The 12,110-nt window shown below is 35.2% G+C and overlaps 1 long non-coding RNA gene across 2 annotated transcripts; it reads right to left on the bottom strand.

Moving 5' to 3' along the window:
• Positions 1 to 1,963: 1,963 nt before the first annotated feature.
• On the bottom strand, positions 1,964 to 7,456 carry LOC310886793. Of its 2 annotated transcripts, XR_014575480.1 has the most exons (4): positions 6,630 to 7,456; positions 6,058 to 6,136; positions 4,168 to 4,339; positions 1,964 to 4,065 (listed from the first exon to the last, which is right to left on the bottom strand). It is a non-coding gene; the product is annotated as an uncharacterized lncRNA (long non-coding RNA). The 2 variants fall into 2 exon arrangements; XR_014575481.1 differs by having other exon boundaries at positions 6,058 to 7,450.
• Positions 7,457 to 12,110: the final 4,654 nt, after the last annotated feature.

Here is a 12,110-nt window from a genome sequence, read left to right as displayed (position 1 = left end):
TGGCAGGTGTTCTGAACTTTCTGTTTGATAACTAGACATATAAATTTCAGTTCTTAAAGCTTTGCAGCCAATTTAAGGGCTCATTTGTTTCACTGACAGCAAGATATATATGCTGCCTGGCAGAGTGGATGTCTGGGGCCAAATCCACCACTTTGTTGCTTGCTTGTCTCATGGGAAGTAAATAGTAGCAATTTTTCAGCATAGGCATACCAGCACAAGGTGTTTAGCAAATATATGAGCACAAGATGACCTCTGGTGTCCTGAAATTACTAAAATTCATGAATAATAAAATGATCTATATATTGTTAGCAGAGGGCTATAGCAAAGGCTAATTTGCAGTCACTGAAGCTTTACAGAATAATTTGTAACTTCTGAAAATTTAATGACTTCATCAGTTTTTATCATTTTTTTAACCAAAATAATTGACCAAAATCTGCCTTCAGCAGAGATCTTCTGTCTAAATAAAATGATAGACTCCTAAATCAACACATTATTTAACTGACTTTATCTAAAGAACTTTTCTTTCTTTCACCCCTACTTTATGATAACAAGAAAAATATGTCTTTATCTTTAGAAGACGTATTTTTCATTTTGTTAAATCTTGTTGACATATAAAACAATTATAAGGAAAACAAACAAACAAACAGTGGAATAATACAAAGGGAAAAGGAATCTGAAAAAACAAATCTAATCGGGTAACTAAGGCTGATTGGAAATAGACTGAAAACACTCTAAGACAAGATCAAAGACAACAGAAGGAAAATTAAAAGGCTGTGCACATCATATCATGCAAATTCTATGGCATTTCACTAAGTCTTTGAAAAGAAATTTCCATGAGTTTGTATCCTAGATCATATTTATTTTATGTATTTATTTAGATTAGCCATCAACACATACATACTGAAATAACCAAGAGAACAGGGACAAAAGCAGATATTCTCTCCTTCACATGAAATGTTACTTAATACATTATTCTTTTGTTCTCCCATTTTTAAACATTTTGAATTCTTTGTTATATATGAGTTTTTCACATATAATATCTCCGACATACTTTACAGTCAGGTACAGCTTTGCATTGTCTTAGGTATTATTTCAGAAGAATTAAATGCAAGGCAATAATGAGGCATAGCTCAAACTCTGAAAACTGATTATTTTCAGCACAGCAAGAGTACACTCACTCCTCCAGTTTATAACTTATTTTTCATGTGGTGCTGCTATTTTAGGGTTTCTGAATTCTCTGTTTCTGTCTTGTGTATTTCCAGATATAGAAAAACATTGAATCTTCACTACACTTTTTGTGCCCCCTTTATACACATATATCCTCACCCCTCAGCAATATAAATATAACCATATGTTAATGGTACCTCACTTAATGCCATATGTATGCAAAAGAATAGATTCATCTATTACTACTGAAGAATTTGCCCCACACTAAGATTTATTAGTAACTAACACCTTCTAATATCATATGCAAGTATGAGAGGAAAGTTCCATCTACATTCTATATATTCTATAGTCTAGAAAAGTGAAAATAGAAAATGGGAGAACACTATGTAATCTCTGCTTTCTTTAAAACACATTCTTAATTAAGGAAGATAATTTTTCAAACCATATAAAAGAAAAGCTAATATATGTCATTTTGTCAGTGTAGAGAAATAGTGATTATTGGCAGATACTTAAGAAGTGCTTTAAGGTGATATTTACAAAAAGAGTATTAGAGAAAGTACAAATGAAATAGAGAATTTTCTGGAAAATGCAATTTAATGAAAACTGTATTCAAAGGAGGAAAAAGAAAGATAAAATAAATGAAATGAGAAGCTTGTCTGCTTATTTTACAATTTTTAATTGCTTTTTAACCTTTAGAACATATCTGAAGGCAAAAACTTTGTAAAATATATTAATTTACATAGTCTTCTTTAGGCTTTTTAAAGGATAGTTATTTTCTGGCAATGCAGAACAAATTTATCTTAGTAAAATATTTCTGAGTTATGATTGAAAACTTATGACTTAGTAAGTATTCCATTCTATGGAATATTTATATTGTTCTTTAAGTCATATTTAAGAAAAACAAATAATAATTTAAAAAGTCGTAATGAGTTTCTCCAGACCTGGATGAGACTTCATATAGGTAATCACAGTGACCTTGCTCTTTACAAAAGTTGTGTTTAATGTTTATTGCAATCAGAGCATATGGACCAACTAATTAGTCCCAGAGCTTCTGAGTTGGTGCTTAAAACACAGTAAGTGCGAATTGTTCCTTAAAAAGGTCAACGCAAATAGAATACCTGGGGGCTTTTTTTTTTTTTTTTCACCTTCTTAGTCAATGAGATAATGTATCCTTCTGAGTTTTCTTGGGCAGAATGTCTAGAAGAATAAAATAAGACTAAGGACCCTGTTCATGCCACTTCTACAAGTCTACTATACATAAATAAATAAATAAGAATAATAATCTGTTTCATCTTCCCCTGATCATGATTCCACAGGAGTTAAAGCTGTTTGAGCTGAAGTAATAGAACAATCTAGCAGAAATGTAATATTGCTTTTACCTTGCACTAACCGATTTTCTACTTTTTCTCTATATCCCTTTTTTCATTCTTTCATGCCATGAACATGAAGTTCAAGTTCTATATCTTTATTTTTTTTTAATAATGAAATCATTATTTACTTCTTACAGCTTTCTAACCACTTGATAGGTTAACAGTAGCTGCGAATTCCCCGGTGAAGGTCTGCCTCTACTGATCACTGTAAACCCATCTGTGTGACACCAAACAAGAACAGTGTTCCTGAAATGCCTGTAAGCTTGACCATGCCACTGACATACAATGTCAGCTTTGACAGTTTGGCACCTGGGAGGTTAAAATTCACTAAGAATGTGAGATAAAACATAAGCTTGAACATACCTAGACTTCTTGGTTGCAGAAAGTGTTTTATGAACCTATAAGATTGGTGAATAACTACATTAATTCTGAGATTGCATGGTAGAGGTCATATGTTGAGTTGAGAAACAGGAATTAATATTATCTGCCAGGATGAACGACAGATCTACTGCACTAAGGCTGTAGAATAAAGATATTATTTTTATTTTTGTAATCATCTTAACACCAAGTTTACCTACTCATTCAATCTCCTTACCAAGGTTAAAATGAAATAGTCATCATAACTGTTCAAGCAGAATATTGCACTGATTTAGCCATGTTGTATATTTAAGATCTAAACTAAAATCCATGTGACCAGTGACTGAATTTAACTTGACACACTGATCTAGGAGCGTTTTGTTTTGTTTTACTGGGGGACCATTGGATGTATCTCCATCTGAATTTTATCAAGGGTTGTTGATAAAGAACAGTGCTAAAAATATAAATGTTGTGAACAGTCAGTAAGTCTCATTAAATTTTGCAAATTAAATCTTCTAGCACAAATACAGCTCACTCCTGGAAGTACTATTCTTTTTAATAAGCTAAACTAAATTGTGTTTGCAAATTTTGTACAAACTTCAACATACAGTGTCTGTGCAAATCAAACAAACAAAAAATCTTATATAATATAGTACAGTGACAAGCTTTGTCTGAGGAAGTCTTAGTCTACCACTGAATGGATTTGGTAGCCGAATGATGCAACAGAAAGCTGTGTAGAGAAATACTAAGATTATTAGCATTTCCAGTCATGTTATAGAAAGATTTGGAAATTAAAACAGAAGCAGATACAGATTTTTAAAATTTCAAGACATCTATTTCAAACAAGTATTTTTATATTTTGATCCTCCATCTGGAAATGAGAAAAAAAATTACACTAATGTATATAACTATTATAAGATACAGAACTGTTCTGGAAAGAAAGAGGAAAATTGTCCAGCTGGTTATAAAGGTCATATCTATACTGCTGAATCTGCCAGCACTTCCTGTATGCTGGATCTGAAGATAGATCTGCCCGTCTTCTGACTTCAGGCTTACCTTGTGACAGCCCACAACAGCATTGCTGGCAGTCCAGGTGTGCAGAGCAGAAGAAGATGTGGTGCATTTGTCATAGTCATTACTATGACACAGGGTCAAAGATTAGTCTGGGATGCTTGGAGAAGGGGGGAAAAAAAGTTCCCTATTTATTCTGTTTTGTGTAATGGCAATAGCTATATAAATACAGAAAACATTTAAACATTTATAGGAAACTCACAACATTTTTCTCTTTCTCCTTTTCCTTCTTTTCCTTTTCCTCTTCTTCCTCTTCCTTTTCTTTTTCCTCTTTCTTTTTCTCTTCCTCTTATCTTGGCCTTTCAGACGTTGCATCACGTCTATATTACACTAATTTGCTTTCTGTTTTGGTACTGATGTCTAAACTGCAGACACTGAAAGCACAGGATTAATATTGTAAAATAATGTTTTGTAAATTAACTGATATGACACTCACAGACATGACAGTTGTCTTAGGCTGCAAATCTTCGCAAGAATTAGGGTAGATATTTAGATGATTAGTTCAAGCTAAAATCCATGTTATTTTGTGTAACATCCTACAAACACATTGTCATGACTGAAAAGTGCAAGTAAGGCATACCTCACCAGTCACTGGCTTTGAACTGATGAAAGATTGACAAGCAGATTATATTCAAGTAAATAATGTTTCCAGTAATTTCAGGACTACATAAGCAATTCCTTGGATTAAAAACAATAACATCATCAACAACAAATAGTACTTTTAATGCATAGTATTATAATAATATACTAAGGTATTTGTTTATAGCTTACTGATTTGGGATAAATCATCCTTAAAAAGAATTACCTTATTTTAGAAATTATATTGTGTTTTCTATTATATTATTGAAATGCATATTCACACTCCTGCTACAAAAATTTGTACTCTGACTTACTTATAACAGCGACTACAAATAATTATTTAATGCATCTTTGGATATGTACCTCTATCTGTGGACATTAATGGCCACAGAAGCAAGCAAACAAAAAACAGGTAACAGTGGAAATGGTGTTTGTTCCAAACACCCCAAACAGCTCCTGCCAGAACTGACAGCTCTCCTGAGAAGTCACAGTACCTATTGTGTTTCAGGATTACAGGTTAATATTTTGAATTGTGCAGTATAACATTTGGCCCCATTTGCAGAATGCAGTCCTTCATACTACGTAATGTTTATAGGAGCTTGCAATCAAACAGAGCAAGAAATAAGAAGTGACTAAAGAGAAAGGCACAGTTTTTAATCAAAATTAAAGGCAGGCAGCTAGTTTGGCACCAATATGTTTCGCAGTAAGAACCATGGTAAGAATAACAATGTATTTCTATTTCGATGCTGACTGACTCCTTCTATGATCTCAGCCAGATTAATTAGGGCTTAATTATGTCAACTTTAGTCACACTGATTAATTCTTTACTCAGTGAGTAATTCCATATATATCAGAAACTTCGGAAGTATAATGAATCTATTACAAACAGAAGGAGGCTGAAGTCACTCAAAAATTGATCCCTCTTGGTGTGAAAGCATATCTCACTGTCTTTTCCCTTTCTCCCTAATCCTAAAAAAATTCTCTGTACAGAACTGGAACGGTAGTTGAAAGAACCTTTTCTTCTTCCTTTTTTTTTTTCCCCCGTGCAGTTTCAAAATTCACTACATCTATCAATGCTGACAGTGGCCTTTAATTTAAGATATTTTTAAATTATATCATCCAGCAGGTTACTCGTGTGCAGAGCATACAATGTCAGGAATACGTTGAATCCAGTAGCCCCAGAGAGGTGAGGTTGCTGCAGTCCCATGCCCTCAGGTCTGACCAGTAACAGGGCTGGCCATGTATTGCCACTAGGCACACACAGACAGAGCACAGCTGTACACTATATATCTATACATGTAAATGTCTGGTCACATAGATCAACACAGCCCAACACATTCAGCCATCAAGCACAAACAGCACCAGCTGAGTCATCCTGTTCCCCTCTGACTGATCAGGGTAGTTTTCCACTAGTAATAAATACATGCATATTTATATATCTGCACTCTTTCTCTCTCTCTCTCTCTATATACACTAAAAATATGCAGATGTGCATATACACACACATATGTACCTGTGGGAGAGATTCACCTTGTAATCTTAAACACTTATTCTGCCCAGCAGCTGCACCTGGATCCCAGTCTTCCCTGTTGCTGGCACCCAAACATGACCAAATGCCTCAATTTCAAAGAGCATTGCACGCACACCCCTCCCAGCTAACTGACTCCACTGTCTCTACAGCAGCTGACTGGACTCTCTTGGTCCCTCCAACAGCCAGCTTCTCCTGTGGTCTCACCCTTAGAGAAACACATGTGCCTGTTTCCTAGGTCTCATCACCTAATCACTGGCAAGTTTGGCTTGACCCTTGCTAGTGCTCACATGCTCGCCTGCATACCTACACACTCTACAGTTGCTGACCAGGGACTTCTGACCCATGGTCTGACTCCAGTTACTGCTCTCAGACTACTTTTCTGTCCCCCTTCTCCCCACCCCTCCTGAGAGGAGAGAGTATCTCACTCAAGAAAGAGTTAAAAAGGAATTTAACAAGATAAGACAGACTGTACTGATCAGGCACAAGGCATGAGTAAAATTAGTACGAGCCAGCAAGCTATTTATATGTGACCCACTCTTTTTTTACTCCCTTACTTTTCTATTTTCCCTCACTCTTTCTTCCCCCAAATCACCTAGATTGAACCCTCTATCCTTTTTAAAGACTTTGGTTCCTCCTCTAAACATCCTGTAATAAGCCTTCTGTAATCCCAGAATGCAATCCCCCTACAACTTGTAATGTGTCCCAGATGGGTAATGAATGGGTAATGGACCCCTCATTCTGTAAAATAATCAGAGAACTGTTTTCAGGTGAGTTTCACACCTGGCCCATGGGGATGAGGTTGTCCTGGAACAGCACTGGGAGGGGCCTAGATTGTGTTCCCCTTTCTCTGAGTCCTTAATTTGGGTTCCCATTTGCCTTTGTCTCCTCTTGAGCAGATGGGCCTGATGTAATGTGATGGCCTGAGTAGGGTATTATTTAGTTTCTTCCTCCTGCCACTGTTCCTCTAGGCTCCCCTATGTATGTGGAGGTGGTCTTAAGAGCATGTGACAATTAGTAAGCATTGGTAGGTTAATCTAACAACTTAGTTCTTGAATATGATATTTTTCTTTACATAATGGTGATATCTATTTTTAACATTTAGGAAATACAAGCTGAAATTGCTCTTAAGAGAGAAAAAAAAAGAGAGAGGACAAAAAGCATAAGCGAATAAGGAAAGCGAATTGTAAATGTAACCGAGGAACCTTGAAAAGTGTAGTGTGCAAGTTAAAGTAGCCTTGGACGATTCAAACTTTTGTATTTAGCATTTATATAGTCAATAACCTCAACTGACATTGACCCTGGGAGCAAAATGGGGCAATTTTTTCACTTGGATGAACTGTTATTGCAGAGTTTCTCTAGTGTATTAGACACAAGCATACATTCCATCAACATCAAGTACATGCTATCTTTTTTCATCAGTTTTCTTTTACTTTGTCTTAACATTGTGATTGTGGTCAGTACAGGGTAAAAATATATATTCTTTGTCTAAACATTAACTTAATATTTGAGATAATACTATTGAAATCAACTGTCATATATATATTTTGCAGGGAACTTTAGGTATATTTATACTGCTGATAATAAAATAGGCCATCTCAATGGAAAAAAAAAAATAAAGTATTTTATTGTTATATTTTTAGATTATAAGAGTCATTTATTTTTAATTTTCAGGAATTAGTTTCCAGTTTAAAAGCTTCTGGGCACAGTGTCCTGGTTCCAGTTAGGACAGAGTTAATTTTCCCTCATAGTAGCTGGTAGGGTGCTATGTTTTGGATTAGGATGAGAAGAGCGCTGATAACATGCTGATGTTTTAATTGTTGCAGGGCAGTGTTTACACCAGGCCAAGGACTTTTCGGCTTCTCGCTCTGTCCTGCCAGCAAGCAGGCTGGGGGTGCAGCAGGAGCTGGGAGGGGACAGACCCAGGACAGCTGACCCAAACTGGCCAAAGGGGTATTCCATACCATCTGACGTCATGCTAAACAATATATAGGGGTGGCTGGCCGGGGTGGGGGGCCGGCTGCTCGGGGATAGGCTGGGCATCGGTCAGCGGGTGGTGAGCAATTGCATTGTGCCTCACTTGTTTCTTACACATTATTATTATTAATACTATTATCATTATCACTATTATTATTATTATTGTTATTATTATATTCCTGTCTTAATAAACTGTCTTTATCTCAACTCACCGGCTTCACTTTCCTGTTTCTCTCCCCCATCCCAGAGAGGGAGGGGGGAGGGTGAGCGAACGGCTGTGTGGTGTTTAGCTGCCAGCCGGGTTAAACCACAACACACAGTCTGAAATGTTATAGATGGATTGCAATTAATATACATATTCAGGTGATCTGCCAGTAAGAAGGATCACTGATGGAATGTCCTTACATATAAGACTTTTACTGTGTTATAATTCAAAACAAAGTACTGACAGCGGTGGTGCATACTATCCAAACAGCCACATATATCAATTGATAGGAGTTAAGAGATCATGGTGGTTGTGTTGTGAATATTTATACAGCAACTAGGCTTTGCTCTGCCTGTTATATCAGGATATAAGTTTATTTTGAGACCAATATTAGAACTAATTACTAGAATATACTGAAATTTTATCCAGATCTGTTGATTGCTCTTAAAACCTGAGATTTCATTTCAAGTTTCTACTTCGTTCCAGGAAAAGGGTATTCATGTCCATAGACATGAATTCTTCTGTGGTGTTGGTTAAGCTACACATGGAAACAACTGACAAGAAACTTTATCGGCTCATTTTCTTCTGAAAATATTTGCCCTCTTTAAAAGCAGATTAAAGAAAAAGGAAGCAGTATCACTAAACCTACTGTAATTAAAGTAAGGGTGCTGCTTAATTTCACTCAAATTGCATTCACTAATTCCATTCTACCTTGCATGTGGACATGTGCAACTGGTCATATGGATTTATTTTATGTTTACATATTTACCAGTAGCAGGTAAGTTGCCACATTTCAAGCAGAAGCATTTTCACTCAGAGAAAAACTAAAAACAGGTTAATATACAATCAGATGTATGTGTATCGTAATGTGAAGAGAAAAAAAAAAAAGTAAAAAAGAAAAAAATAAACCATGGGGAAGAGAGATGATCCTAAGAAAAATGACTATAGCTTTCCAGTATTGAAAGTCTATATTGACTTATAGACTCAATAGACTCTATAGACTCAATATTGAGTCTAACAGGGAGAAAGTCAATATATATGAAGAAATGGTAACAAATTTGTAGAAATTATATTAATATTCCTATTTACTTTTCATATTTTAGAGATGTGCACTGACATCAGGAAAAGGATCCTTCATTTTGTGTAGATTTATTTCTTGAAGCTGCTTCCCCCACAACAGTGAAATAGAATTGTATTTTTCTTGATCAGATTTGCACTCATAGGAATTTTGTTAACACGGGCTCTTTTTTGGATTTTAAGACTGATAACTGACCATTTACTTTCTACAGCAACTTCAGTATCTCCACAAAAGTAATTGTATGCCTTTACATCCTCTCCAATAAAACTCTATTAGAGGTTTTACTTTGGTGAAGCTAACACAGAAATAACAACAACAACAAAAAATATAAACGCTAGTATACTTAAGGGTCCAATAATGAATATAGGCCATCAGAATTTGAAAACATATTCAAACAGGTTTTAACATGTTGGGTGTTGAATACGAAGAGTTTGAGAAAAGGGAAGACAAAAAACATGCAATCCATAGGTATCTAAGAAGGATAGAAGACATTTGAGAGAACTAGCAAACTAGTTATTTCAAAATCAAAAGCAGAGAAAAATAACTTCTATATTATCAGGAAAAGATATATACATATATAGGAAGAGATGTATATATCTCTTACTTGAAAAATATATTTTTACAATACCCTGTGTAAATGAAGCTTGCTTCAGGAATGCGTTATTTTATTTTTGACGTATTATTTGACCAGGCAAGGTTTCAATTTGCCTATTTTGAAGGGCTTTCACATTTTCTATTTTTTCTCTTATTGCTACTTTATGACCAAAATATTCCTACTAATGATCAGTTTGATATTACTCAGTGATATACCTGTCCCAAAGCCAGATACAGGAGGCATCATGGTCTTGATGCACTGTTTCATAAACGCTAACAAGAAAAGCAGAAAACAAAGAAAAAGATTAGACACCCTGTAATTTCTTTTCATATCAAGGAAGCAGAATATTTTGATAACTTTCTCTTCCACAGACAAAGCTAACTTTATTAAACCTCTCTTTAAAACACTTGCCTCCCGCCTCCCAGACTTTGTACTTTGAGTACTGCTTCTTCAAGATCTTTCTTCTTTTAATTTGTAATCCCTTCCAGAATGCGCTCTCTCTTTCTCTCTGTCTCTTTCTTTTTCTTTCTCTCTCTCTCTCTCTTCTCTGAATTTATTAGTCATAAGCATATCACTTGGGGGGAAAATATATATATATATATATATATATACACTAAACCTCTCTTTAAAACACTTGCCTCCCGCCTCCCAGACTTTGTACTTTGAGTACTGCTTCTTCAAGATCTTTCTTCTTTTAATTTGTAATCCCTTCCAGAATGCGCTCTCTCTTTCTCTCTGTCTCTTTCTTTTTCTTTCTCTCTCTCTCTCTCTCTCTTCTCTGAATTTATTAGTCATAAGCATATCACTTGGGGGGGAAAATATATATATATATATATATACACAAAATAAATAAAATAAATCTTGTTGTTACTACTGACATTTCATGAGAAGAAAATGGAAGCAACAACAAAATATTTTTTTTTTCTACTCTCTGCCTATTACTCTCTGCCTATTACTCTTGCATATTAACAGGATTTAATAGATTCTTCCACCATCTACTCAAGTAATATAAAGAATGGTATTTTTATTTCCTAATTTAGAAATCAGAGATAAAAATAAATCTCAGCAGGTGCCTGAATGGATTCTAATCAAGTTCAAAGTTCTAAATTAGAGAAGAGTTGCCAGAATTCTTGTTTTCTTAGGCTACATCCAAAGGCCAAGGTTTTGCACTTACGTACACCACTCCCCTCCATCATTCAAATCCTTTTGAGACTGGTCAGGAGTTACAGCAATAAATGATTTTCTGTGCTTGGGTTCTCACTTCCTAATCAGATCAGACATAGCAAAAAATACTCAAGCAGTACAGTTCCATCAATAAGCTGTCAGCAAAGGCTCCTAAACCTCACAGATTCTGGACTCATCCCAAGTCAGAAGTTTCTGATGGTTACAGAACAAGGAACACTCCCAAATCTGTGTTTTAGCAGTGATAAAACACCTTGTCTCAATTTTTTCAGCCATTAGGGTAGGAAAATTTTGTGGAGATCCTTAAAATGAAAAAAGTGTCTACAAGCCTCTCTAACCATTCACTACTAATCTCTCCTTACCCTGGACTCTTCACAATCATGCTTTAGAATATTCATTGTAATAATGTACTGTGATTTAGTTAGCAAGGGATTTTTGAAGATGTCTGTGTGATTTAGATGCATACAAATAGCAGAGAAAAATATTCATATTATAACGACATAGAAACTGGCTAAACGCTTTTGCTGTTTTTGAAAATTCCCCTAAAGAAGGGGAATTAAAAAGAAGGGAAGGAGGATTTTATATCTTGTTGAAATAAGCTTTGGTAAAATTGATGTTCTACTCTTAAAGAGAAAGGGACAGAAAGAAGTTTCTATTTCTTCTGTTTTCTGTCATTCTGCTCATTAAAGTCTTTAAGACTTTAATTCCAGACCAGAATTTAATTTAGACCAGATTCTTTTTTATATACTAAACAATGGACACACACACACACTCTACAGCATCAGACCAAGCAGCTATTCTTTAGACTAAAAGCATTTTATTGGCATCATTGTGTGCATGCACTGAGCCTTTGAGAATTTGGGCTCCAGATTAGGCTATAAACTGGTCAGAAGTAACAGCATGCTGTTAAAAGCTATAACTACAAACTACAAAGAGTTAATCATATAAACAAACTCTTGTTACTAGTAATTGACTTAGGATGGACATATATTTATAGGACT

The sequence above is a fragment of the Anser anser genome (genome assembly GCF_964211835.1).
Source record: "Anser anser genome assembly, chromosome: 1".
Classification (NCBI taxonomy): domain Eukaryota; kingdom Metazoa; phylum Chordata; class Aves; order Anseriformes; family Anatidae; genus Anser; species Anser anser.
Note: the sequence above shows the minus strand (reverse complement) of the source record. Positions and strands in the feature narration are given on the sequence as shown.